A 27,204-nucleotide genomic window follows, 5' to 3' on the forward strand; every position below is an offset into this window, starting at 1 on the left:
TTCACATAGTGGATGACTGACACAGTGGATGACTGATATTCACACAGTGGATGACTGACACAGTGGACGACTGACATTCACACAGTGGATGACTGACATTCACACAGTGGATGACTGATATTCACACAGAGGATGACTGATATTCACACAGTGGATGACTGATATTCACACAGTGGATGACTGATATTCACACAGAGGATGACTGACATTCACACAGTGGATGACTGACATTCACACAGTGGATGACTGACATTCACACAGTGGATGACTGACATTCACACAGTGGATGACTGATATTCACACAGTGGATGACTGACACAGTGGATGACTGATATTCACACAGTGGATGACTGACACAGTGGACGACTGACATTCACACAGTGGATGACTGACATTCACACAGTGGATGACTGATATTCACACAGAGGATGACTGATATTCACACAGTGGATGACTGATATTCACACAGTGGATGACTGATATTCACACAGAGGATTACTGACATTCACACAGTGGATGACTGACATTCACACAGTGGATGACTGACATTCACACAGTGGATGACTGACATTCACACAGTGGATGACTGACATTCACACAGTGGATGACTGATGTTCACACAGTGGACGACTGACATTCACAAAGTGGATGACTGACATTCACACAGTGGATGACTGACACAGTGGATGACTGATATTCACACAGTGGATGACTGACACAGTGGACGACTGACATTCACACAGTGGATGACTGACAATCACACAGTGGATGACTGATATTCACACAGAGGATGACTGATATTCACACAGAGGATGACTGATATTCACACAGTGGATGACTGATATTCACACAGTGGATAACTGACATTCACACAGTGGATGACTGACACAGTGTATGACTGACATTCACACAGTGGATGACTGACACAGTGTATGACTGACATTCACACAGTGGATGACTGACATTCACACAGTGGATGACTGACATTCACATAGTGGATGACTGACACAGTGGATGACTGATATTCACACAGTGGATGACTGACACCGTGGACGACTGACATTCACACAGTGGATGACTGACATTCACACAGTGGATGACTGATATTCACACAGAGGATGACTGATATTCACACCGTGGATGACTGATATTCACACAGTGGATGACTGATATTCACTCAGAGGATGACTGACATTCACACAGTGGATGACTGACATTCACACAGTGGATGACTGACATTCACACAGTGGATGACTGACACAGTGGATGACTGATATTCACACAGTGGATGACTGACATTCACACAGTGGACGACTGATATTCACACAGTGGATGACTGATATTCACACAGTGGATGACTGACATTCACACAGTGGATGACTGACATTCACACAGTGGATGACTGACATTCACACAGTGGATGACTGATATTCACACAGTGGATGACTGACATTCACACAGTGGACGACTGACATTCACACAGTGGATGACTGACACAGTGGATGACTGATATTCACACAGTGGATGACTGACATTCACACAGTGGACGACTGATATTCACACAGTGGATGACTGATATTCACACAGAGGACGATTGATATTCACACAGTGGATGACTGACATTCACACAGTGGATGACTGACATTCACACAGTGGACGACTGACATTCACACAGTGGATGACTGACATTCACAGGCTTAGTGGATGATTTGACGATAACCTCCCTTGGTATCCACGGCACACTGTACTAGCCGAACGCTCTAACCACTAGGCTACCCTGCCGCCCCCTTAGTATCCACAGCACACTGTTGTTCCCATGGACACAGCTTGATGCATCTTCAAGGACACCTTAAACATGACTGAATCTGAATCAAATAAACCCTCCCGTCTGAAATATTGAATCAGTATTGATCTGAAAACTTTCATTACACAGACTAGACAACCCATTGAACGACTGCATTTTAACGCCTGGGCCCGTTGTTCACAAAGAGTCTCACAGTACTGATCTAGGTTCAGCTTTGTTAGTAGAACATGGTCCTCTGTAGTTCAGTTAGTAGAACATGGTCCTCTGTAGTTCAGTTAGTAGAACACGGTCCTCTGTAGTTCAGTTAGTAGAACGTGGTCCTCTGTAGTTCAGTTAGTAGAACATGGTCCTCTGTAGTTCAGTTAGTAGAACATGGTCCTCTGTAGTTCAGTTAATAGAACATGGTCCTCTGTAGGTCAGTTAGTAGAACATGGTCCTCTGTAGTTCAGTTAGTAGAACATGGTCCTCTGTAGGTCAGTTAGTAGAACATGGTCCTCTGTAGTTCAGTTAGTAGAACATGGTCCTCTGTAGTTCAGTTAGTAGAACATGGTCCTCTGTAGTTCAGTTAGTAGAACATGGTCCTCTGTAGTTCAGTTGGCAGAGCATGGGCTTGCAAGGCCAGGGTAGTGGGATTGATTCCCGGGACCACCCATACCTAGAGAATGTATAGCTGCGTGTCCCTTTCGATACAAACAGTGCCTTGGGAAGGTTTTTACACCCCTTGACTTTTTCAACATTTTAATTTGTTTCATCCTTAGTCTAAAAATGATTCCATTTTTTTTTTTGCTCATCAATCTACACACAATACCCCCCATGATGACAAATCAAAAATGGTTTTGCTTTGTCCGTGTGTAGGGATTGTGTTATCATCTTTGCTAATTAAATACCAGAGGAAGGTGGATTGTCAATTTGAGCGCACATTCTTCAGGTTACTGTACCCTCCTTTCGACCAAGACTCAGACTTTCCAAAACAGCAGGCAAGGCCAGTAATACAGGCGGCTTGATGAAAGGCTCCCTGATAACCAGGTATACTTTCGCTTTTACAGTGCCTTGCGAAAGTATTAGGCCCCCTTGAACTTTGCGACCTTTTGCCACATTTCAGGCTTCAAACATAAAGATGTAAAACTGTATTTTTTTGTGAAGAATCAACAACAAGTGGGACACAATCATGAAGTGGAACGACATTTATTGGATATTTCAAACTTTTTTAACAAATCAAAAACTGAAAAATTGGGCGTGCAAAATTATTCAGCCCCTTTACTTTCAGTGCAGCAAACTCTCTCCAGAAGTTCAGTAATCCAATGTTGACCTAAATGACTAATTATGATAAATACAATCCACCTGTGTGTAATCAAGTCTCCGTATAAATGCACCTGCACTGTGATAGTCTCAGAGTTCCGTCAAAAGCGCAGAGAGCATCATGAAGAACAAGGAACACACCAGGCAGGTCCGAGATACTGTTGTGAAGAAGTTTAAAGCCGGATTTGGATACAAAAAGATTTCCCAAGCTTTAAACATCCCAAGGAGCACTGTGCAAGCGATACTATTGAAATGGAAGGAGTATCAGACCACTGCAAATCTACCAAGACCTGGCCGTCCCTCTAAACTTTCAGCTCATACAAGGAGAAGACTGATCAGAGATGCAGCCAAGACGCCCATGATCACTCTGGATTAACTGCAGAGATCTACAGCTGAGGTGGGAGACTCTGTCCATAGGACAACAATCAGTCGTATATTGCACAAATCTGGCCTTTATGGAAGAGTGGCAAGAAGAAAGCCATTTCTTAAAGATATCCATAAAAAGTGTTGTTTAAAGTTTGCTACAAGCCACCTGGGAGACACACCAAACATGTGGAAGAAGGTGCTCTGGTCAGATGAAACCAAAATTTAACTTTTTAGCAACAATGCAAAACGTTATGTTTGGCGTAAAAGCAACACAGCTGAACACACCATCCCCACTGTCAAACATGGTGGTGGCAGCATCATGGTTTGGGCCTGCTTTTCTTCAGCAGGGACAGGGAAGATGGTTAAAATTGATGGGGAGATGGATGGAGCCAAATACAGGACCATTCTGGAAGAAAACCTGATGGAGTCTGCAAAAGACCTGAGACTGGGACGGAGATTTGTCTTCCAACAAGACAATGATCCAAAACATAAAACAAAATCTACAATGGAATGGTTCAAAAATAAACATATCCAGGTGTTAGAATGGCCAAGTCAAAGTCCAGACCTGAATCCAATCGAGAATCTGTGGAAAGAACTGAAAACTGCTGTTCACAAATGCTCTCCATCCAACCTCACTGAGCTCGAGCTGTTTTGCAAGAAGGAATGGGAAAAAATGTCAGTCTCTCGATGTGCAAAACTGATAGAGACATACCCCAAGTGACTTACAGCTGTAATCGCAGCAAAAGGTGGCGCTACAAAGTATTAACTTAAGGGGGCTGAATAATTTTGCACGCCCAATTTTTCAGTTTTTGATTTGTTAAAAAAGTTTGAAATATCCAATAAATGTCGTTCCACTTCATGATTGTGTCCCACTTGTTGTTGATTCTTCACAAAAAAATACAGTTTTATATCTTTATGTTTGAAGCCTGAAATGTGGCAAAAGGTCGCAAAGTTCAAGGGGGCCGAATACTTTCGCAAGGCACTGTAATTTGCACCTTTTCCACGTACTTCAGAGAATGAAAGGGGTTCTTCAACAAAAACTCCAGTTTTGGCCATTCTACCGTTCTGGCGGAGAAAACTGCCCGCTCGTGCTGGGAGCTAGCTAGCTACTGAAGTTATCAAGGCAAATGTAAATAAATTGCACTAACTGGAAACAAACATGTAGTTCTTAAACCAAGAAAACAATTGCTACTTTACCTCCTCCATCTCCTGTAATTTGCAAAAACAAATGTTAATTTAATTATCTAAAAAAAAATGTTCAACTATCACTCTTCACATTTAATCTAAAACTCTTTAAACCCAACAATATCACCAAGCTTCTCAACACATAGAACCCCCATAATGCTCTGTGGCACAATCCCAATACAACACACTAGGTTCATTCTCTGATATTAAATATATGATTGGATGGACAACATGCCAGTTCATACTGCAAAAGCCTTGATGGGGTTGGAGGATGTCCTCTGGAAGTGGTCATAATTACCATGTATGTCTATGAAAGGGGGTGAGGCCTACGAGCCTCCTAAGTTTTGTATTGAAGTCAATGTACCCGGAAGCTAGCTGTCCTCCGGCTACACCGTGGTGCTACCCCAGTCATTGCTGCTGAAGTTACTGTAGACCTTCATTACAAAAAAAATGTATTTTAATCAATTATTTGTTGACATATGAATATTTTTACAATAGTTTTTTGTCTAAAATTGACAACTTTTGAAATGTTTCGCAATTTCTTTTTTTCTATTTCACTAAGGAGGACGGTCCTCCCTTTCTTCCTCTGAGGAGCCTCCACTGGTATAAATTATGTTAGTACTCCTACTCTGAGAGATTTCATGAAAACTGGCCCAGTAGTCCTGAAATGACACACACACACGCGCACAAACAAAACATTCCTCAGAGTAAAAGTTTTCTAGACGACTCCAGACGTGTAATTTACCCTTTAGGAACTTCCCATCTCAAGTTCAGAGCGGAGTTTAATTGTCTGTCCGTCTTATTGTTCTGCTATGGGAGCCATTTTAATCTTAATTAGCTGTCAGCAACAGTGAAACGACATTAATTCGCCTCGTTATTTTCTCCCCTCTGCCTGGAGGCTATGCTCGTCATCTGACACTGACAATAATTAAACCTCTGCTTCAGCTGGACTGTCTTAATGCTATGACTCTCTCTGCCGAGCAGCAATACATCTGTTCCCACCCATGTAATGTGTGAGATGGCCAGGGTAACTTCTCACGGCAATTTGTTCTCCCGGAAGAGCTCGACCCTGACGAAGGCGCTGACGAAGGAGCTGACAATATTAATTCTGCTTATCCTTGCTATCGATATCATTCACACAACTTTGTTAAGAACATGTTAACCAGAAGGTTGTCCATTGTGCTTGAAAATGGATATTAGATTCTGATACAGCACCAATAGAGTAACATTGGTGCAGTGACTTCAACAGGATCACAGGGCTGATGTCCTCAGGCTTCATTCATTCCCTTTGACCTCCACAAAATCTGATGGACATCAGCCCTGTGATCTATCTGAGTCAATGTGTGGGGGGCACAGGTTAATCGAGGTAATTTGTACATGTAGGTAGGGGTGAAGTGACTATGCATAGATATTATAAACAGCGAGTAGCAGCAGTGTAAAAAATAAATGGAGGGGGAGGCGGGGTGTCAATGTAAATAGTCCGGGTAGACATTTGATTAATTGTTCAGCAGTCTTATGACTTGGGGGTAGAAGCTGTTAAGGAGCTTTTTGGTCCTAGACTTGGCACTCAGGGTACCGCTTGCCGTGCGGTAGCAGAGAAAACAGTCTATGACTTGGGTGACTGGAGTCTTTGACAATTTTTGGGGCTTTCCTTTGACACCGCCTGGTATACATATATATATATATAAAGGTCCTGGATGTCAGGAAGTTTGGACCCTTTGATGTACTGGGCCGTACGCACTACCCTCTGTAGCGCCTTATGGTCCGATGCCAAGCAGTTACCATACCAAGCAGCTGTAGAACCTTTTGAGGATCTGGGGACCCATGCCAAATATTTTCAGTCTCCTGATGGGGAAAAGGTGTTGTCGTGACTGTCTTGGTGTGTTTGAACCATGATAGTTCATTGATGATGTGGACACCAAGGGACTTGAAACTCTCGACCCGCTCCACTACAGCCCCTTCAATGTAACTGTATTAAAGTCACGGCACCAATGTAACTCTGTTGAAGTCACGGCACCAATGTAACTCTGTTGAAGTCACGGCAACAATGTAACTCTGTTGAAGTCACGGCACCAATGTAACTCTGTTGAAGTCACGGCACCAATGTAACTCTGTTGAAGTCACTGCACCAATGTAACTCTGTTGAAGTCAGAGAGCCAACAGATCAGACACCTAGCCACATATATATTATTTTATTTATTTAACCTTTTATTTAACCTCTCTAGGGTATGTGGGACGCTAGCGTTATACTCACAGACACTATTTTAAAAGTTTTGGAAACTTGAGAGCGTTTCTATCCAAATCTGCCAGTTATATACATATCATATCTTCTGGGCCCGAGTAGCAGGCCGTTTAATTTGGGCATGCTTTTCATTCAAAATTACGAATGCTGCCCCCTACCCTAGAGAAGTTAACTAGGCTAGTGACGCCCTACCGGGGTACAGTGGGTTAACTGCCTTGTTCAAAGGCAGAACGACAGAGTTTTACCATCATCACACCTCCACTTAAAGATAGAGATGTGTTACGTGTGGTGGTTACCAAATTAAAGCCACATGGACCTGAGGACACAGTGTGAAATGATCATATTCTCATCCCATAATCCTATTAACTCTAAAACCATAGCCATGGTAAATCACCTCTCTTTGAACTGAGCATTTTATCTAGATCCTTCCTGGGTTTGGAGGAGCAGGAGGAGGAGAGGGAGGAGAGGATGAGCAGGGGGAGGAAAGGGAGAGAGAAGGAGCGGGGGGAGGAGAGGGAGAGAGAAGGAGCGGGGGGAGGAGAGGGAGAGAGGAGGAGCGGGCGGAGGAGAGGGGGAGAGAAGGAGCGGGGGGAGGAGAGGGGGAGAGAAGGAGCGGGGGGAGGAGAGGGAGAGAGAAGGAGCGGGGGGAGGAGAGGGGGAGAGAAGGAGTATGAGAAGGTGAGGAGGAGCCAGAGAGGAGAGAGGAGAGGAGGGAGAATAGAGGAGAGAGAGCAGCACAGATGTTTGTACTGACAAAATGATAGTGGGGTAAAAATACCATCATGGACCTTGGATGATGTATGTCACCCTCCAGACATAGAGGTCTAAATAAATAACATAATTCATGTCACGACTGTTGTTTTAGGCTCTGAGTGTCTCTATTAGATCCCATGGGACTCTCTCTTCAGAAGCAGAATGCTCACTGTAATTACTTCCTATCGATGAGGTTTAGATAATCCTCTATAGACGATGTGATATAAATCCAATACGGCACTTGGATACACTAAGGAACTGCACAATGAACTAGAATAGGGGTATTCAAGTCCTATCCTACGAAGTCCAGACTACTGCTGGTTTTCTGTTCTACCTAATAATTAATTGCAACAACCTGTCTAAATTATTCCATAACAACAACAGATTAGAGGGGAATCACCCACCTGGTGTCCCAGGTCTAAACCAGTCCCTGATTAGAGGGGAATCACCCACCTGGTGTCCCAGGTCTAAATTAGTCCCTGATTAGAGGGGAATCACCCACCTGGTGTCCCAGGTCTAAATCAGGCCCTGATTAGAGGGGAATCACCCACCTGGTGTCCCAGGTGTAAGTCGGTCCCTGATTAGAGGGGAATCACCCACCTGGTGTCCCAGTCCCTGAACAGAGGGAAATCACCCACCAAGGTGTCCCAGGTCTAAATCAGTCCCTGATTAGAGGGGAATCACCCACCTGGTGTCTCAGGTCTAAATCAGTCCCTGATTAGAGGGGAATCACCCTCCTGGTGTCCCAGGTCTAAATCAGTCCCTGATTAGAGGGGGATTACACACCTGGTATCCCAGGTCTAAATCAGTCCCTGATTAGAGGGGGAATCACCCACCTGGTGTCCCAGGTCTAAATCAGGCCCTGATTAGAGGACAATCACCCACCTGGTGTCCCAGGTCTAAATCAGTCCCCGATTAGAAGGGAAGAATGAAACATAGCAGTAGAACTGGCTTTGAGGTCCAGGTTTTAATTTGAGGGTGATAGATCTTCCCAGGGACAGGCAGGCAGCACAGAGTTACTAGAATGTACTTTAAGGAACTCTGATGCTCATGTTGGTGTTTTCTAGTGATTTACAAGCCTAGACTTTTTCCACATCTTGTTGTATTACAAAGTGGGATTAAAATAGATTTCATTCATCATTTTTTGTTAACAAACTACACAAAAGACTCAAAGACATTTCTACATAAAAAAAGGAATATAAAACAAGAATATATCTTAATTAGATAAGTATTCAGCCCCCTGAGTCAATACATGTTAGAATCACCTTAGGTAGTGATTGCAGCTGTGAGTCTTTCAGGGTAAATCTTTAACATCTTTCCACTGTGTGACATTTGCCCATTATTATTTTCTAAATTCTTCAAGTTATGTCAAACTGATGATCATTGATAGACAACCATTTTCAGGTCTTGACATGTATTTTCAAGTTTAAGTCAAAACTGTATCTCGGCCACGCAAGAACATTCACTTTCTACATGGTAAGGAACTCCAGTGCATATTTGATCTTGTATTGTAGGTCATTGTCCTGCTGAAATGTGAATTAATCTCCCAGTGGAAAGTAAACTGAACCAGGTTTTGCCTGTGCTTAGCTCTATTCCATTTAATTTTATCCTGAAAAACACCACAGTCCTTGTAGATGACAAGCATACCCATAACACGATGCAGACACCACAATGCTTGAACATTTGGAGAGTGGTACTCAGTAATATGTTGTATTGGATTTGCCCCAAACTTAACAACTATGTATTCAGGACAAAAAGTTAATTGTTTGCCACATGTTTTTGCAGTATAGTGCCATTTTCCAAACAGGATGCATGTTTTGGGATATTTTTTATACTGCACAGGCTTCCATCTTTTCACTCAACTACAAAGGTGTTGATCCATCCTCAGCTTCCTCCCATCACAGCCAATAAACTCTGTAACTGTTTTAAAAAGTCAGTATTGGTGAAATCTCTGAGGGGTTTTCTTCCTCTCCGGCAACTGAGTTAGGAAGGACGCCTGTATCTTTGTAGTGACTGGGTGTATTGAAACACCACCCGAAGTGTATCTGTATCTTTGTAGTGACAGGGTGTATTGATACACCATCCTAAGTATAATTCATGACTTGGGGTTCCTGAGTGGCACAGCAGTCTAAGGCACTGCATTTCAGTGCTAGAGGCGTCACTACAGACCCTGGTTCGATTCCCGGCTGTATCACAACCGATTAGGAGTCCCCTAGGGTGGTGCACAATTGACCCAGCTTTGTCCGGATTAGGGTTTCGGGGTAGGCCGTTATTGTAAATAAGAATTTGTTCTTAACTGACTTGCCTCGTTAAAAAATTCACTTCAGAATGCTCACTGTCTGCATTTTTAATTTATTTTGACCCATCCGTCCCTTCATCCATCTATCGTGCCCTTCTTTTCGAGGCGTTGGAAAACCTCCCTGGTCTTTTTGCTTGAATCTGTGTTTCAAATTCACTGCTTGACTGAGTGCCTTACAGACAGTTGTATGTGTGGGGAACAGACATGAGGTAGTCATTCAAAAATCCCTGCAATTTATGTGACTTGTTGAGCAAATTTTTACTCCTGCACTTATTTAGGCTTGCCATGACAAAGTGGTTGAAAACTTGATGTATAAACATTTTTATGAAAAATGCCTGATAACAGACACACCCAGAACGTTGAGAGGAACCTCCTCAGCCTGATAACAGACACACCCAGAACGTTGAGAGGAACCTCCTCAGCCTGATAACAGAAAAGCCCAGAGCGTTGAGAGGAACCTCCTCAGCCTGATAACAGACACGCCCAAAACGTTGAGAGGACATTTAAAACGATCGAGAGACTCACTGATGATCAATTGTAACATGTCAGAACACAAAAAAAACACACACACTCTCCATCTCTTCAACCCTCCTTCTCTCCATCCCTCCATCCCTCCATCCCTCCTTCTCTCCATCACTCCATCCCTCCATCCCTCCATCCTCCATACCTTCCATCCCTCCATCCTCCATACCTTCCATCCCTCCATCCCCATACCTTCCATCCCTCCTTCTCTCCATCACTCCATCCCTCCATCCCTCCATCCTCCAAATCTTCCATCCCTCCATCCTCCATACCTTCCATCCTCCATACCTTCCATCCCTCCATCCCCCATACCTTCCATCCCTCCTTCTCTCCATACCTTCCATCTCTCCATCCTTCATTACCTTCCATCCCTCCATCCTCCATACCTTCCATCCCTCCATCCCTCCATCCCTCCTTCTCTCCATCCCTCCATCCCTTCCAACCTTCCTTCTCTCCATCCCTCCATACCTTCCATCCCTCCATCCCTCCTTCTCTCCATCCCTCCATCCCTCCTTCTCTCCATCCCTCCATTCCTTCCATCCCTCCATCCCTCCATCCCTCCATTCCATCCCTTCCATCCCTCCATCCCTCCAACCTTCCTTCTCTCCATCCCTCCATACCTTCCATCCCTCCATCCCTCCTTCTCTCCATCCCTCCATCCCTCCTTCTCTCCATCCATCCATCCCTCCATTCCTTCCATCCCTCCATCCCTCCATCCATCCCTCCATTCCATCCCTAACATCCCTCCATCCCTCCATCCCTCCTTCTCTCCATCCCTCCATCCCTCCTTCTCTCCATCCCTCCATCCCTCCTTCTCTCCATCCCTCCATCCCTCCATTCCTTCCATCCCTCCATCCCTCCATTCCATCCCTTCCATCCCTCCATTCCTCCATTCCATCCCTCCATCCCTCCTTCTCTCCATCCCTCCATCCCTCCTTCTCTCCATCCCTCCATCCCTCCATTCCTTCCATCCCTCCATCCCTCCATTCCATCCCTTCCATCCCTCCATCCCTCCTTCTCTCCATCCCTCCATCCCTCCTTCTCTCCATCCCTCCATCCCTCCTTCTCTCCATCCCTCCATCCCTCCATTCCTTCCATCCCTCCATCCCTCCATTCCATCCCTTCCATCCCTCCATCCATCCATCCCTGCTTCTCTCCATCCCTCCATCCCTCCTTCTCTCCATCCCTCCATCCCTTCATCCCTCCATACCTTCCATCCCTCCAGCCCTCCATTTCATCCCTCCATCCCTCCATTCCTCCATTCCATCCCTCCATCCCTCCATACCTTCCATCCCTCCATCCCTCCATTCCATCCCTCCATCCCTCCATTCCATCCCTCCATCCCTCCAATACTTCCATCCCTGTATCCCCACATACCTTCCATCCCTCCATCCCTCCATCCCTCCATACCTTCCATCCCTCCATCCCTCCATTCCATCCCTCCATCCCTCCATTCCATCCCTCCAATACTTCCATCCCTCTTTCCCCACATACCTTCCATCCCTCCATCTCTCCATTCCATCCCTCCATCCCTCCATCCCTCCATTCCATCCCTCCAATACTTCCATCCCTCTATCCCCACATACCTTCCATCCCTCCATCCCTCCATTCCATCCCTCCATCCCTCCATTCCATCACTCCATCCCTTCTATCCCTCTATCCCCCCATCCCTCCATACATCCTCCCTCCATCCCTTCCATCCCTCCATCCTCCATACCTTCCATCCCTCCATCCCCATACTTTCCATCCCTACTTCTCTCCATCACTCCATCCCTCCATCCCTCCATCCTCCAAACCTTCCATCCCTCCATCCTCCATACCTTCCATCCTCCATACCTTCCATCCCTCCATCCCCCATACCTTCCATCCATCCTTCTCTCCATACCTTCCATCTCTCCATCCTTCATTACCTTCCATCCCTCCATCCTCCATACCTTCCATACCTTCCATCCCTCCATCCCTCCATCCCTCCATCCCTCCTTCTCTCCATCCCTCCATCCCTTCCAACCTTCCTTCTCTCCATCCCTTCATCCCTTCATCCCTCCATCCCTCCTTCTCTCCATCCCTCCATCCCTCCATCCCTCCTTCTCTCCATCCCTCCATCCCTCCTTCTCTCCATCCCTCCATCCCTCCATTCCTTCCATCCCTCCATCCATCCCTCCATTCCATCCCTTCCATCCCTCCATCCCTCCATCCCTCCTTCTCTCCATCCCTCCATCCCCCCTTCTCTCCATCCCTCCATCCCTCCATCCCGCCACACCTTCCATCCCCCCATCCCTCCATTCCATCCTTCCATCCCTCCAGCCCTCCATTCCATCCCTCCATCCCTCCATCCCTACATTCCATCCCTCCATCCCTCCATACCTTCCATCCCTCCATCCCTCCATTCCATCCCTCCATCCCTCCATTCCATCCCTCCATCCCTCCAATACTTCCATCCCTCTATCCCCACATACCTTCCATCCCTCCATCCCTCCATACATTCCATCTCCCCATCCCTCCATACATCCTCCCTCCATCCCTTCTATCCCTCCATCCTCCATACCTTCCAACCCTCCATCCATCTATCCCTTCATCCCTCCATCCTCCATACATTCATACCTCCAACCCTCCTTCCATCTATCCCTCCATCTCTCCATCCCTCCAACCCTCCATCCATCTATCCCTTCTTCCCTCCATCCCTACATCTCTCCGTCCCTCCATCCTTTCTTCCTTCAATCCTCCATACCTTCCATCCCTCTATCAACTCGTGCTTCCATGCTTTCTTCCTTCCATCCTCCATACCTTCCATCCCTCCATCTCTCCATCTCTCTATCCCTCCATCCCTCCATCCCTCCATCCCTCCATCCCCCATCCCTCCATACATCCTCCCTCCATTCCTTCTATCCCTCCATCCTCCATACCTTCATACCTTCCATCCCTCCATCCCTTCTATCCCTCTATCCCTCCATCCCTCCATACATCCTTCCTCCATCCCTTCTTTCCCTCCATCCTCCATACCTCCACATATCTCCCTTCATCCCTCCATCCCTCCATCTCTCCGTCCCTTCATCCATCTATCCCTTCATCCCTCCATCCTCCATACCTTCATCCCTCCAACCCTCCATCCATCTATCCCTCCATCTCTCCATCCCTCCAACCCTCCATCCATCTATCCCTTCATCCCTCCATCCCTCCATCTCTCCATCCCTCCATCCTTTCTTCCTTCCATCCTCCATACCTTCCATCCCTCCATCTCTCCATCCCTCCAACCCTCCATCTCTCCATCCCTCCATCTCTCCATCTCTCCATCTCTCCATCCCTCCAACCCTCCATTTCTCCCATCCCCCCATCTCTCCAACCCTCCATGCCTCCATCTCTCCATCCCTCCATCTCTCCATCTCTCCATCCCTCCAACCCTCCATTTCTCCATCTCTCCATCCCTCCAACCCTCCATCTCTCCATCCCTCCATCTCTCCATCTCTCCAACCCTCCATTTCTCCATCCCTCCATCCCTCCAACCCTTCATCTCTCCATCCCTCCAACCCTCCATCCCGCCATCTCTCCATCCCTCCATCCCTCCATCCCTCCATCCCTCCATCCCTCCATACATCCTCCCTCCATTCCTTCTATCCCTCCATCCTCCATACCTTCATACCTTCCATCCCTCCATCCCTTCTATCCCCCATCCCTCCATACATCCTCCCTCCATCCATTCTATCCCTCCATCCTCCATATCTTCCAACCCTCCATCCATCTATCCCTTCATCCCTCCATCTCTCCGTCCCTCCATCCATCTATCCCTTCATCCCTCCATCCCTCAATCTCTCCGTCCCTTCATCCATCTATTCCTTCATCCCTCCATCCTCCATACCTTCATCCCTCCAACCCTCCATCCATCTATCCCTTCATCCCTCCATCTCTCCGTCCCTCCATTCCTTCTATCCCTCCATCCTCCATACCTTCATACCTTCCATCCCTCCATCCCTTCTATCCCTCTATCCCTCCATCCCTCCATACATCCTTCCTCCATCCCTTCTTTCCCTCCATCTCTCCATCCCTCCATCCCTCCAACCCTCCATCTCTCCATCCCTCCATCTCTCCATCTCTCCATCTCTCCATCCCTCCAACCCTCCATTTCTCCCATCCCCCCATCTCTCCAACCCTCCATGCCTCCATCTCTCCATCTCTCCATCCTTCCATCCCTCCATCTCTCCATCTCTCCATCCCTCCAACCCTCCATCTCTCCATCCCTCCAACCCTCCATCTCTCCATCTCTCCATGCCTCCAACCCTCCATTTCTCCATCCCTCCATCCCTCCAACCCTTCATCTCTCCATCCCTCCAACCCTCCATCCCTCTATCTCTCCATCCCTCCATCCCTCCATACATCCTCCCTCCATTCCTTCTATCCCTCCATCCTCCATACCTTCATACCTTCCATCCCTCCATCCCTTCTATCCCTCTATCCCCCCATCCCTCCATACATCCTCCCTCCATCCCTTCTATCCCTCCATCCTCCATACCTTCCAACCCTCCATCCATCTATCCCTTCATCCCTCCATCCCTCCATCTCTCCGTCCCTCCATCCATCTATCCCTTCATCCCTCCATCTCTCCATCCCTTCATCCATCTATCCCTTCATCCCTCCATCCTCCATACCTTCATCCCTCCATACCTTCCATCCCTCTATCAACTCGTGCTTCCATCCTTTCTTCCTTCCATCCTCCATTCCTTCCATCCCTCCATCTCTCCATCCCTCCATCCCTCCAACCCTCCATTCCTCCATTCCTCCATCCCTACATCCCTCCATACCTTCCATCCCTCCATCTCTCCATCCCTCCAACCCTCCATCTCTCCATCTCTCCAACCCTCCATTTCTCCATCCCTCCATCCCTCCAACCCTTCATCTCTCCATCCCTCCAACCCTCCATCCCGCCATCTCTCCATCCCTCCATCCCTCCATCCCTCCATCCCTCCATCCCTCCATCCCTCCATACATCCTCCCTCCATTCCTTCTATCCCTCCATCCTCCATACCTTCATACCTTCCATCCCTCCATCCCTTCTATCCCTCTATCCCCCATCCCTCCATACATCCTCCCTCCATCCCTTCTATGCCTCCATCCTCCATATCTTCCAACCCTCCATCCATCTATCCCTTCATCCCTCCATCTCTCCGTCCCTCCATCCATCTATCCCTTCATCCCTCCATCCCTCAATCTCTCTGTCCCTTCATCCATCTATTCCTTCATCCCTCCATCCTCCATACCTTCATCCCTCCAACCCTCCATCCATCTATCCCTTCATCCCTCCATCTCTCCGTCCCTCCATTCCTTCTATCCCTCCATCCTCCATACCTTCATACCTTCCATCCCTCCATCCCTTCTATCCCTCTATCCCTCCATCCCTCCATACATCCTTCCTCCATCCCTTCTTTCCCTCCATCTCTCCATCCCTCCATCCCTCCAACCCTCCATCTCTCCATCCCTCCATCTCTCCATCTCTCCATCTCTCCATCCCTCCAACCCTCCATTTCTCCCATCCCCCCATCTCTCCAACCCTCCATGCCTCCATCTCTCCATCTCTCCATCCTTCCATCCCTCCATCTGTCCATCTCTCCATCCCTCCAACCCTCCATTTCTCCATCCCTCCAACCCTCCATCTCTCCATCCCTCCAACCCTCCATCTCTCCATCTCTCCATGCCTCCAACCCTCCATTTCTCCATCCCTCCATCCCTCCAACCCTTCATCTCTCCATCCCTCCAACCCTCCATCCCTCTATCTCTCCATCCCTCCATCCCTCCATACATCCTCCCTCTATTCCTTCTATCCCTCCATCCTCCATACCTTCATACCTTCCATCCCTCCATCCCTTCTATCCCTCTATCCCCCCATCCCTCCATACATCCTCCCTCCATCCCTTCTATCCCTCCATCCTCCATACCTTCCAACCCTCCATCCATCTATCCCTTCATCCCTCCATCCCTCCATCTCTCCGTCCCTCCATCCATCTATCCCTTCATCCCTCCATCTCTCCGTCCCTTCATCCATCTATCCCTTCATCCCTCCATCCTCCATACCTTCATCCCTCCATACCTTCCATCCCTCTATCAACTCGTGCTTCCATCCTTTCTTCCTTCCATCCTCCATTCCTTCCATCCCTCCATCTCTCCATCCCTCCATCCCTCCAACCCTCCATTCCTCCATTCCTCCATCCCTACATCCCTCCATACCTTCCATCCCTCCATCTCTCCATCCCTCCATTCCTCCCATCCCCCCATCTCTCCAACCCTCCATGCCTCCACCCCTCCACCCCTCCATCCCTCCATCCCTCAATATCTCCATCTCTCCATCTCTCCATCTCTCCATCCCTCTATCCCTCTATCCCTCTATCCCTCTATCCCTCCATCCCTGCATCCCTCTATCCCTCCATCTCTCTATCCCTCTATCCCTCTATCCCTCCATCCCTCCATCTCTCCATCCCTCCATCCCTCTATCCCTCCATCCCTCCATCCCTCCATCTCTCCATCCCTCCATCCCTCCATCTCTCCATCTCTCCATCCCTCCATCCCTCCATCCCTCCATACATCCTCCCTCCATTCCTTCTATCCCTCCATCCTCCATACCTTCATACCTTCCATCCCTTCTATCCCTCTATCCCTCCATCCCTCCATACATCCTCCCTCCATCCCTTCTATCCCTCCATCCTCCATACCTTCCAACCCTCCATCCATCTATCCCTTCATCTCTCCGTCCCTCCATCCATCTATCCCTTCATCCCTCCATCCTCCATACCTTCATCCCTCCATCCTCCATACCTTCATCCCTCCATCCCTCCATCCCTCCATACCTCCAACCCTCCATCCCTCCATTCCTCCATCTCTCCATCTCTCCATCTCTCCATCCCTCCATCCATCCAACCCTCCATCCCTCCATTCCTCCATTCCTCCAACCCTCCATTCCTCCATCCCTCCATCTCTCCATCCCTCCAACCCTCCATTCCTCGTACCCTCCATTCCTTCCATCCTCCATCTCTCCATCCTCCAACCCTCCATCTCTCCAACCCTCCAACCCTCCATCCCTCCATTCCTCCAACCCTCCATCTCTCCATCCTCCAACCCTCCATCCCTCCATCCCTCCATTCCTTCCATCTCTCCATCCTCCAACCCTCCATCTCTCTATCTCTCCATCTCTCCATCTCTCCATCTCTCCATCCTCCATCTCTCCATCTCTCCATCCCTCCATCCCTCCATCTCTCCATCTCTCCAACCCTCCATTCCTCCCTAGCAGAAGCTTCTGCTACGGTCTCCTTTTAATTTGCTACATGTTCCGTATTCATTCAAAAGGACACTAGATTTTTCCGCCTCTCTCCTCATTAAGTGCAGTGAGAATCAGCAAAGGAGCAGTGAGGAAACCCTCCCGAGAGCCTGCATGATTACCGTATATCATTACCATCACACTCAGAGGAGGTACGGGGGCCGAGCCCAACCCACCTCGACCCACGCGAACATATTAGCAACGGGACACTCATTTTCATCCATAATTTTATGCACCACTTGTATTCTGAAGCAAGGCTCGTTAGATTTGTATTGGTAAGTGATTGGCTAACAGGCTCAATGCGTTCTGATTGGCTAATAGCTTCTGTCCTGTCGCCATGCTTCACTAACACACTAGGAGGGAGGAGATTTCGCTAAATGATAGACACATAATGTTAATGCTACAGCAAGTTGTTGGTGAGGAAGATAAAGGGAAGATTTAAAATGAGTGTTTCCACATAGCATTACTGCTACAAAGCTGTTGCTAGCTAGCCTCTATGCAATTGAAATAACATGGCTGGTTAGCTAGCTAGCTAACAGAGCCTTCTGGCTAGTCTGTATCTAATGGTTGTTACCCTGTGTAACAGAGCAAGAGGTCTATGTACTTGTCAGTTGGACACGTTTAGAAAATACTTGTTTGCTATGTGTATATTTGGTGTGCAGTTGGTTGGTTTTGCAAGTTCACAAGCTGAGATCTCTTGGGTGAGCTAGCTAGAACAACAAAAACTAGGTAGCTAGCTGGAACAACAAACACTAGGCAGCTAGCTAGAACAACAAACACAAGCTAGCTATTATATCAGATATAAAGATATACATCTTCGGGAAAAGCAAGAATAGAGCTAGCTAGCAGGGATTTATTTTACCTTTATTTAACTAGGCAAGTCAGTTAAGAACAAATTTTCAATGATGGCCTAGGAACAGTGGGTTAACTGCCTTGTTCAGGAGCAGAATGACAGATTTTGTACCATGTCAGCTCTGGGATTCAATCTTGCAACCTTTCGGTTACTAGTCCAACTCTCTAACCCGATAGGGGATAGAGCTAGCTTGAAGGATAGAGCTGCCTAGCAGGGATAGAGCTAGCTAGCAGGATAGAGCTAGCTAACAGGATAGAGCTAGCCATCAGGATAGAGCTAGCTAACAAGATTGAGCTTGCTAACAGGATAGAGCTAGCTAGCAGGATAGAGCTAGCTAGCAGGATAGAGCTAGCTATCAAGATAGAGCTAGCTAGCAGGATAGAGCTAGCTTGCAGGATAGAGCTAGCCCTAAGAATAGAGTTAGCTAGCAGGATGGCGCTAGCTTGAAATATAGAGCTAGCTAGCAGGATATAACTAGCTAGCAGGATAGAGCTAGCTACCAGGGATAGAGTTAGCTAGCAGGATAGAGCTAGCTTGAAGGAATAACACTAGCAGTAGTAGCATACATAGCTAGCTAGCAGTAGTAACATACTTTTTTTAAACCACCACGTGCGCATCATCTCATGTTGTAATCTATTTGTGGTGTATTGACATCTGCATCTGCCATCAGCTCTACCACCACAAGTGTCATCATGAAACCATATTAAAACTCATACATTTGTAACAAGAACAGTGAGTTTTGTGTTGGTGTTGACGAGGATTAACAGTGCATTTATTGACCTAAACTATATATACAGGATATAGCTGCCTAGCAGTGGACACCGCCTCAACTTAGTGGATTTGGTTATTTGCAGTAGAATAGCCTTACTGAAGAGTGTGAATGACGCTTCACCATCTGGCAGTCCGACGGACGAATCTGGGTTTGGCAGATGCCAGGACAACGCTACCTGCCCCAATGCATAGTGCCAACTGTAAAGTTTGGTGGAGGATAAATAATGGTCTGGGGCTGTTTTTTATGATTCGGGCTAGGCCCCTTAGTTCCAGTGAGGGGAAATCTTAATGCTACAGCATACTTTGTGGCTACAGTTTGGGGGAAGGCTCTTTCCTGCTTCGGCATAGCAATGCCCAGTGCACAAAGCGAGGTCCATACAGAAGTGGTTTGTCGACATTGGTGTAGAAGAACTTGACTGGTCTGCACTGATCCCTGACCTCAACCCCATCGAACACCTACGGGATGAATTGGAACGCCGACTGGGAGCCAAACATCACTGCCCCCACTCACTAATGCTCTTGTGGCTGAATGGAAGCAAGTGCCCGCATCAATGTTCCAACATCTAGTGGAAAGCCTTCCCAGAAGAGTGGAGGCTGTTATAGCAGCAAAAGGGGGACCAACTCCATATTAATGGCCATGATTTTGGAATGAGATGTTGGACGAGGTGTCCACATACCTTTGGCCATGTAGTGTATGTAATGCGTAATTGATTTTTTTTTTAAAGTAAAATTAAAATGGCTAACAATTCAAACAAACAAACAATTAAAATAATTTACACAATGAAACAATGAATGTGCAAGAATAGACGTCATTCGGGAGAGAGGCTGGCCTACATCTTCACAACACACCTCTCGCCCGCTTCTTGTCTCAACAATTTAAGTTATACTCAAGACCCATTTTCTCGTACTTTAGATGATTTTTACTTGACAGCCACAACTCAATAATCAGTTAGGCCCTATTGACAAACGCTCTACTCAAATTGCAGGCTTCCCAAATAGGCATAGGCCTTAGGGCGAAAAACTAAAACGATGACGAGATTTTCATCTCTGTCACATATGGAACCGCTATTAGGTGGTCTGTTTAGAATGGTGTTTTCCCCAGGTGGTCTGTTCAGAATGGATGGAAGAAAGACAGACAGACAGACAGACAGACAGACAGACAGACAGACAGACAGACAGACAGGCAGGCAGGCAGGCAGGCAGGCAGGCAGGCAGGCAGGCAGGCAGGCAGGCAGGCAGGCAGGCAGGCAGGCAGGCAGGCAGGCAGGCAGGCAGGCAGGCAGGCAGGCAGGCAGGCAGGCAGGCAGGCAGGCAGGCAGGCAGGCAGGCAGGCAGGCAGGCAGGCAGGCAGGCAGGCAGGCAGGCAGGCAGGCAGGCAGGCAGGCAGGCAGGCAGGCAGGCAGGCAGGCAGGCAGGCAGGCAGGCAGGCAGGCAGGCAGGCAGGCAGGCAGGCAGGCAGGCAGGCAGGCAGGCAGGCAGGCAGGCAGGCAGGCAGGCAGGCAGGCAGGCAGGCAGGCAGGCAGGCAGGCAGGCAGGCAGGCAGGCAGGCAGGCAGGCAGGCAGGCAGACAGACAGACAGACAGATAGACAGATAGACAGATAGACAGATAGATAGATAGATGAATGAATGAGGTGGAAACTGAGCTGCACTTCCTAACCTCCTGCCCATATTAGAGAGACATATTTCCATCAGATTACACAGATCCACAAAGAATTCTAAAACAAATCCAATTTTGATAAACTCCCATATCTACTGGGTGAAATTCCACAGTGTGCCATCACAGCAGCAAGATGTGTGACCTGTTGCCACGAGAAAAGGGCAACCAGTGAAGAACAAACACCATTGTAAATACAACCCATATTTATGCTTATTTATTTTATCTTGTGTCCTTTAACCATTTGTACATTGTTAAAACACTGTATATATATAATATGACATTTGTAATGTCTTTACTGTTTTGAAACGTCTGTATGTGTAATGTTTACTGTTCATTTTTATTGTTTATTTCACTTTACATATTCACTTTATATATTATTATCTACCTCACTTGCTTTGGCAATGTTAACACATGTTTCCCATGCCAATAAAGCCCTTGAATAGAATAGAATAGAATAGAATAGAATAGAATAGATAGATAGATAGATAGATAGATAGATAGATAGATAGATAGATAGATAGATAGATAGATAGATAGATAGATAGATAGATAGATAGATAGATAGATAGATAGATAGATAGATAGATAGATAGATAGATAGATAGATAGATAGATAGATAGATAGATAGATAGATAGATATATAGATAGATACTGCCAGCTCTTAGCAAACTGTTGGAAAAAATGGTGTTTGACCAAATACAATGCTATTTCTCTGTAAACAAATTAACAACAGACTTTCAGCATGCTTATAGAGAAGGGCACTCAACATGTACTGCACTGTCACAAATTACTGATAATTGGTTGAAATAAATTGATAATAAGCAGATCGTGGGAGTTGTACTTTTAGATTTCAGTGCAGACTTTGATATTATTGACCATAACCTGTTGCTGAAAAAACGTATGACTTTTCAACCTTTGCCGTATCGTGGATTCAGAACTATCTATCTAATAGAGCTCAAGGGGTTTTCTGTAATGGAAGCTTCTCTAATGTCAAACATGTAAAGTGGGGTGTACCGCAGGGCAGCTCTCAAGGCCAGCTACTCTTTTCTATTTTTACCAATGACCTGCCACTGGCGTTAAACACAGCATGTGTGTCCATGTATACTGATGATTCAACCATATACGCATCAGCAACCACAGCTAACGAAGTCACTGAAACCCTTAACAAAGAGCTGAAGTCTGTTTTGGAATGGGTGGCCAATAATAAACTGGTCTTGAACATCTCTTAAACTAAGAGCATTGTATTTGGTACAAATCATTCCCTAAGTTCTAGACCTCAGCTGGATCTGGTAATGAATGGTGTGGCTGTTGAACAAGTTGAGGAGAATAAATTACTTGGTGTTACCTTAGATTGCAAACTGTCATGGTCAAACATATAGATTCAATGGTTGTAAAGATGGGGAGAGGTCTACCCACAATAAAGAGATGGGGAGAGGTCTGTCTGTAATAAAGAGATGGGGAGAGATCTGTCTGTAATAAAGAGATGGGGAGAGGTCTGTCTGTAATATAGAGATGAGGAGAGGTCTGTCTGTAATAAAGAGATGGGGAGAGGTCTGTCTGTATTTTAGAGATGGGGAGAGGTCTGTCTGTAATAAAGAGATGGGGAGAGGTCTGTCCTGTAATAAAGAGATGGGGAGAGGTCTGTCCTGTAATAAAGAGATGGGGAGAGGTCTGTCTGTAATAAAGAGATGGGGAGAGGTCTGTCTGTAATATAGAGATTGGGAGAGGTCTGTCTGTAATAAAGAGACGGGGAGAGGTCTGTCTGTAATAAAGAGATGGGGAGAGGTCTGTCTGTAATAAAGAGATGGGGAGAGAGGTCTGTCTGTAATGAAGAGATGGGGAGAGGTCTGTCTGTAATAAAGAGATGGGGAGAGGTCTGTCTATAATAAAGAGATGGGGAGAGGTCTGTCCCTAATAAAGAGATGGGGAGAGGTCTGTCTGTAATAAAGAGATGGGGAGAGGTCTGTCTGTAATAAAGAGATGGGGAGAGGCCTGTCTGTAATAAAGAGATGGGGAGAGGTCTGTCTGTAATAAAGAGATGGGGAGAGGTCTGTCTATAATAAAGAGATGGGGAGAGGTCTGTCCCTAATAAAGAGATGGGGAGAGGTCTGTCTGTAATAAAGAGATGGGGAGAGGTCTGTCTGTAATAAATAGATGGGGAGAGGTCTGTCTATAATAAAGAGATGGGGAGAGGTCTGTCCCTAATAAAGAGATGGGGAGAGGTCTGTCTGTAATAAAGAGATGGGGAGAGGTCTGTCTGTAATAAAGAGATGGGGAGAGGCCTGTCTGTAATAAAGAGATGGGGAGAGGCCTGTCTGTAATAAAGAGATGGGGAGAGGTCTGTCTGTAATAAAGAGATGGGGAGAGGCCTGTCTGTAATAAAGAGATGGGGAGAGGTCTGTCTGTAATAAAGAGATGGGGAGAGGTCTGTCTGTAATAAAGAGATGGGGAGAGGTCTGTCTGTAATAAAGAGATGGGGAGAGGTCTGTCCCTAATAAAGAGATGGGGAGAGGTCTGTCTGTAATGAAGAGATGGGGAGAGGTCTGTCTGTAATAAAGAGATGGGGAGAGGTCTGTCTGTAATAAAGAGATGGGGAGAGGTCTGTCTGTAATACAGAGATGGGGAGAGGTCTGTCTGTAATAAAGAGATGGGGAGAGGTCTGTCCCTAATAAAGAGATGGGGAGAGGTCTGTCTGTAATGAAGAGATGGGGAGAGGTCTGTCTGTAATAAAGAGATGGGGAGAGGTCTGTCTGTAATAAAGAGATGGGGAGAGGTCTGTCTGTAATAAAGAGATGGGGAGAGGTCTGTCCTGTAATAAAGAGATGGGGAGAGGTCTGTCCTGTAATAAAGAGATGGGGAGAGGTCTGTCCCTAATAAAGAGATGGGGAGAGGTCTGTCTGTAATAAAGAGATGGGGAGAGGCCTGTCTGTAATAAAGAGATGGGGAGAGGTCTGTCTGTAATACAGAGATGGGGAGAGGTCTGTCTGTAATAAAGAGATGGGGAGAGATCTGTCTATAATAAAGAGATGGGGAGAGGTCTGTCTGTAATAAAGAGATGGGGAGAGGTCTGTCTATAATAAAGAGATGGGGAGAGGTCTGTCCCTAATAAAGAGATGGGGAGAGGTCTGTCTGTAATAAAGAGATGGGGAGAGGTCTGTCTGTAATAAAGAGATGGGGAGAGGCCTGTCTGTAATAAAGAGATGGGGAGAGGTCTGTCTGTAATAAAGAGATGGGGAGAGGCCTGTCTGTAATAAAGAGATGGGGAGAGGTCTGTCTGTAATAAAGAGATGGGGAGAGATCTGTCTGTAATACAGAGATGGGGAGAGGTCTGTCTGTAATAAAGAGATGGGGAGAGGTCTGTCCCTAATAAAGAGATGGGGAGAGGTCTGTCTGTAATGAAGAGATGGGGAGAGGTCTGTCTGTAATAAAGAGATGGGGAGAGGTCTGTCTGTAATAAAGAGATGGGGAGAGGTCTGTCTGTAATACAGAGATGGGGAGAGGTCTGTCTGTAATAAAGAGATGGGGAGAGGTCTGTCCCTAATAAAGAGATGGGGAGAGGTCTGTCTGTAATGAAGAGATGGGGAGAGGTCTGTCTGTAATAAAGAGATGGGGAGAGGTCTGTCTGTAATAAAGAGATGGGGAGAGGTCTGTCTGTAATAAAGAGATGGGGAGAGGTCTGTCCTGTAATAAAGAGATGGGGAGAGGTCTGTCCTGTAATAAAGAGATGGGGAGAGGTCTGTCCTGTAATAAAGAGATAGGGAGAGGTCTGTCTGTAATAAAGAGATGGGAAGAGGTCTGTCTGTAATATAGAGATTGGGAGAGGTCTGTCTGTAATAAAGAGATGGGGAGAGGTCTGTCTTTAATAAAGAGATGGGGAGAGATCTGTCTGTAATAAAGAGATGGGGAGAGGTCTGTCTGTAATAAAGAGATGGGGAGAGATCTGTCTGTAATAAAGAGATGGGGAGAGGTCTGTCTGTAATAAAGAGATGGGGAGAGGTCTCACTGTAATAAAGAGATGGGGAGAGGTCTGTCTGTAATATAGAGATTGGGAGAGGTCTGTCTGTAATAAAGAGATGGGGAGAGGTCTGTCTGTAATAAAGAGATGGGGAGAGATCTGTCTGTTATAAAGAGATGGGGAGAGGTCTGTCTGTAATAAAGAGATGGGGAGAGTTCTGTCTGTTTTAAAGAGATGCTCTGCTTTTTTGACACCACACTCCACAAAGCAAGTTCTTGTAATGGCAGATCTCCTCTTCGTCTGAAGAGGAGTAAGGACAGGACCAAGATCCAGCGTGGTAAGTGTTCATGATGATTTATTAAAAACGAACTGAACACTGAAATTACAAACAATAAACGATGTGATGAAAAACGAAAACCGAAACAGTACCGTGTGGCGACAAACACTCACACGGAAACAAACACCCACAAACCAAAAGTGAAACCCAGGCTACTTAACTAAGTATGATTTCTCAATCAGAGACAACTAACGACACCTGCCTCTGATTGAGAACCATACTAGGCCGAACACAAAAACCAACATAGAAAAACAAACATAGACCGCCCACCCCAACTCACGCCCTGACCATACTAAATAAATACAAAACAAAGGAAATAAAGGTCAGAACGTGACAGTCCTGCCGGCTGTAGATTAGTCTTATCTTGATTATTGTCCGGTCATGTGGTCCAGTCCCGCTAAGAAAGACCTAGTTAAGCTGCAGCTGGTCCAGAACAGAGCGGCACGTTCTGCTCTTAACTGTAATCAGAGGACTGATATACATACTATGCCAGTGGCTCTTGGCTAAGAGTTTAGGAGAGTCTGACTATGTCACTCCTTGTTTTTATAAGAAACGTTAATGTGTTGAAAATCCCAAAATGTTTGCATAGTCAATTTACACACAGCTTTGAGACACAAACTTATCCCACCAGACATGCCACCAGGGGTCTTTTCACAGTCCCCAAATCCAGAACAAATGCAAGAAAACGTACAGTATTATATAGAGCCCTTATTGCATGGAACTTCCTTCCATCTCATATTGCTCAAATAAACAGCAAACCTGGTTTAACAAACAGATAAAGCAACACCTCGCAGCACAACGCCTCTCCCCTATTGGACCTAGATAGTTTGTGTGTATACATTGATGTGGAGGCTACGATTGCCTTTTTTTTAAATGTATGTAGTTCTGTCCTTGAGCTGTTCTTGTCTATTGATGTTCTGTATCATGTCATTCTGCATTATGTTTCGTGTTCTGTGTTCTGTGTTGAACCCCAGGAAGAGTAGCTGTTGCTTTTTCAACAGCTAATGGTATTCTATAATAATAACATTTTAAAGTAAACAAAATACCTGGAATGCATTTCAATTAACATGTGTGCCTTGTTAAAAGCTAAGTTGTGGAAATTAATGCATTTGAGCCAATCAGTAGTGTTCTGACAAGGTAGGGGTGGTATACAGAAGAGAGCACTATTTGGTAAAAGACCAAGTCCATATTGTGGCAAGAACAGCTCAAATAAGCAAAGAGAAATGACAGTCCATCATTGATTTAAGGCATGAAGGTCAGTCAAAATGTCAAGAACTTTTAAAGTTTCTTCAAGTGCAGTTGCAAAAATCATCAAGCGCTATGATGAAACTGGCTCTCATGAGGGCCGCCACAGGAAAGAGAAACCCAGTTACCTCTGCTGCGGAGGATAAGTTCATTAGAGTTACCTGCCTCAGATTGCAGTCCAAATAAATACCTCACAGAGTTCAAGTAACAGACACATCTCAACATCCACTGTTCAAATGAGAGTGTGTGAATCAGGTCTTCGTGGTTGAAAAACTGCAAAGAAATCAATACTAAAGGACACCAATAAGAACAAGAGACTTGTTTGGGCCAAGAAACACAAGCAATGGACATTAGACCAGTGGAAATCTGTGTCGTTACCACCGTGAAGCATGGAGGAGGAGGTGTGATGATGTGGGAGTGCTTTGATGGTGACACTGTCTTTGATTTATTTAGAACTCAACCAGCATGGCAACCACAGCATTCTGCAGCGATAAGCCATCCCATCTGGTTTGAGCTTTCATATAATTTGTTTTTCAACAAGACGATGACCCAAAACACACCTCCAGGCTTTGTAATGGCTATTTGACTGCATCAGATGACATGGCCTCCATAATCAA

This window comes from Oncorhynchus mykiss, chromosome 11 (assembly GCF_013265735.2).
Source record: "Oncorhynchus mykiss isolate Arlee chromosome 11, USDA_OmykA_1.1, whole genome shotgun sequence".
NCBI lineage: Eukaryota > Metazoa > Chordata > Actinopteri > Salmoniformes > Salmonidae > Oncorhynchus > Oncorhynchus mykiss.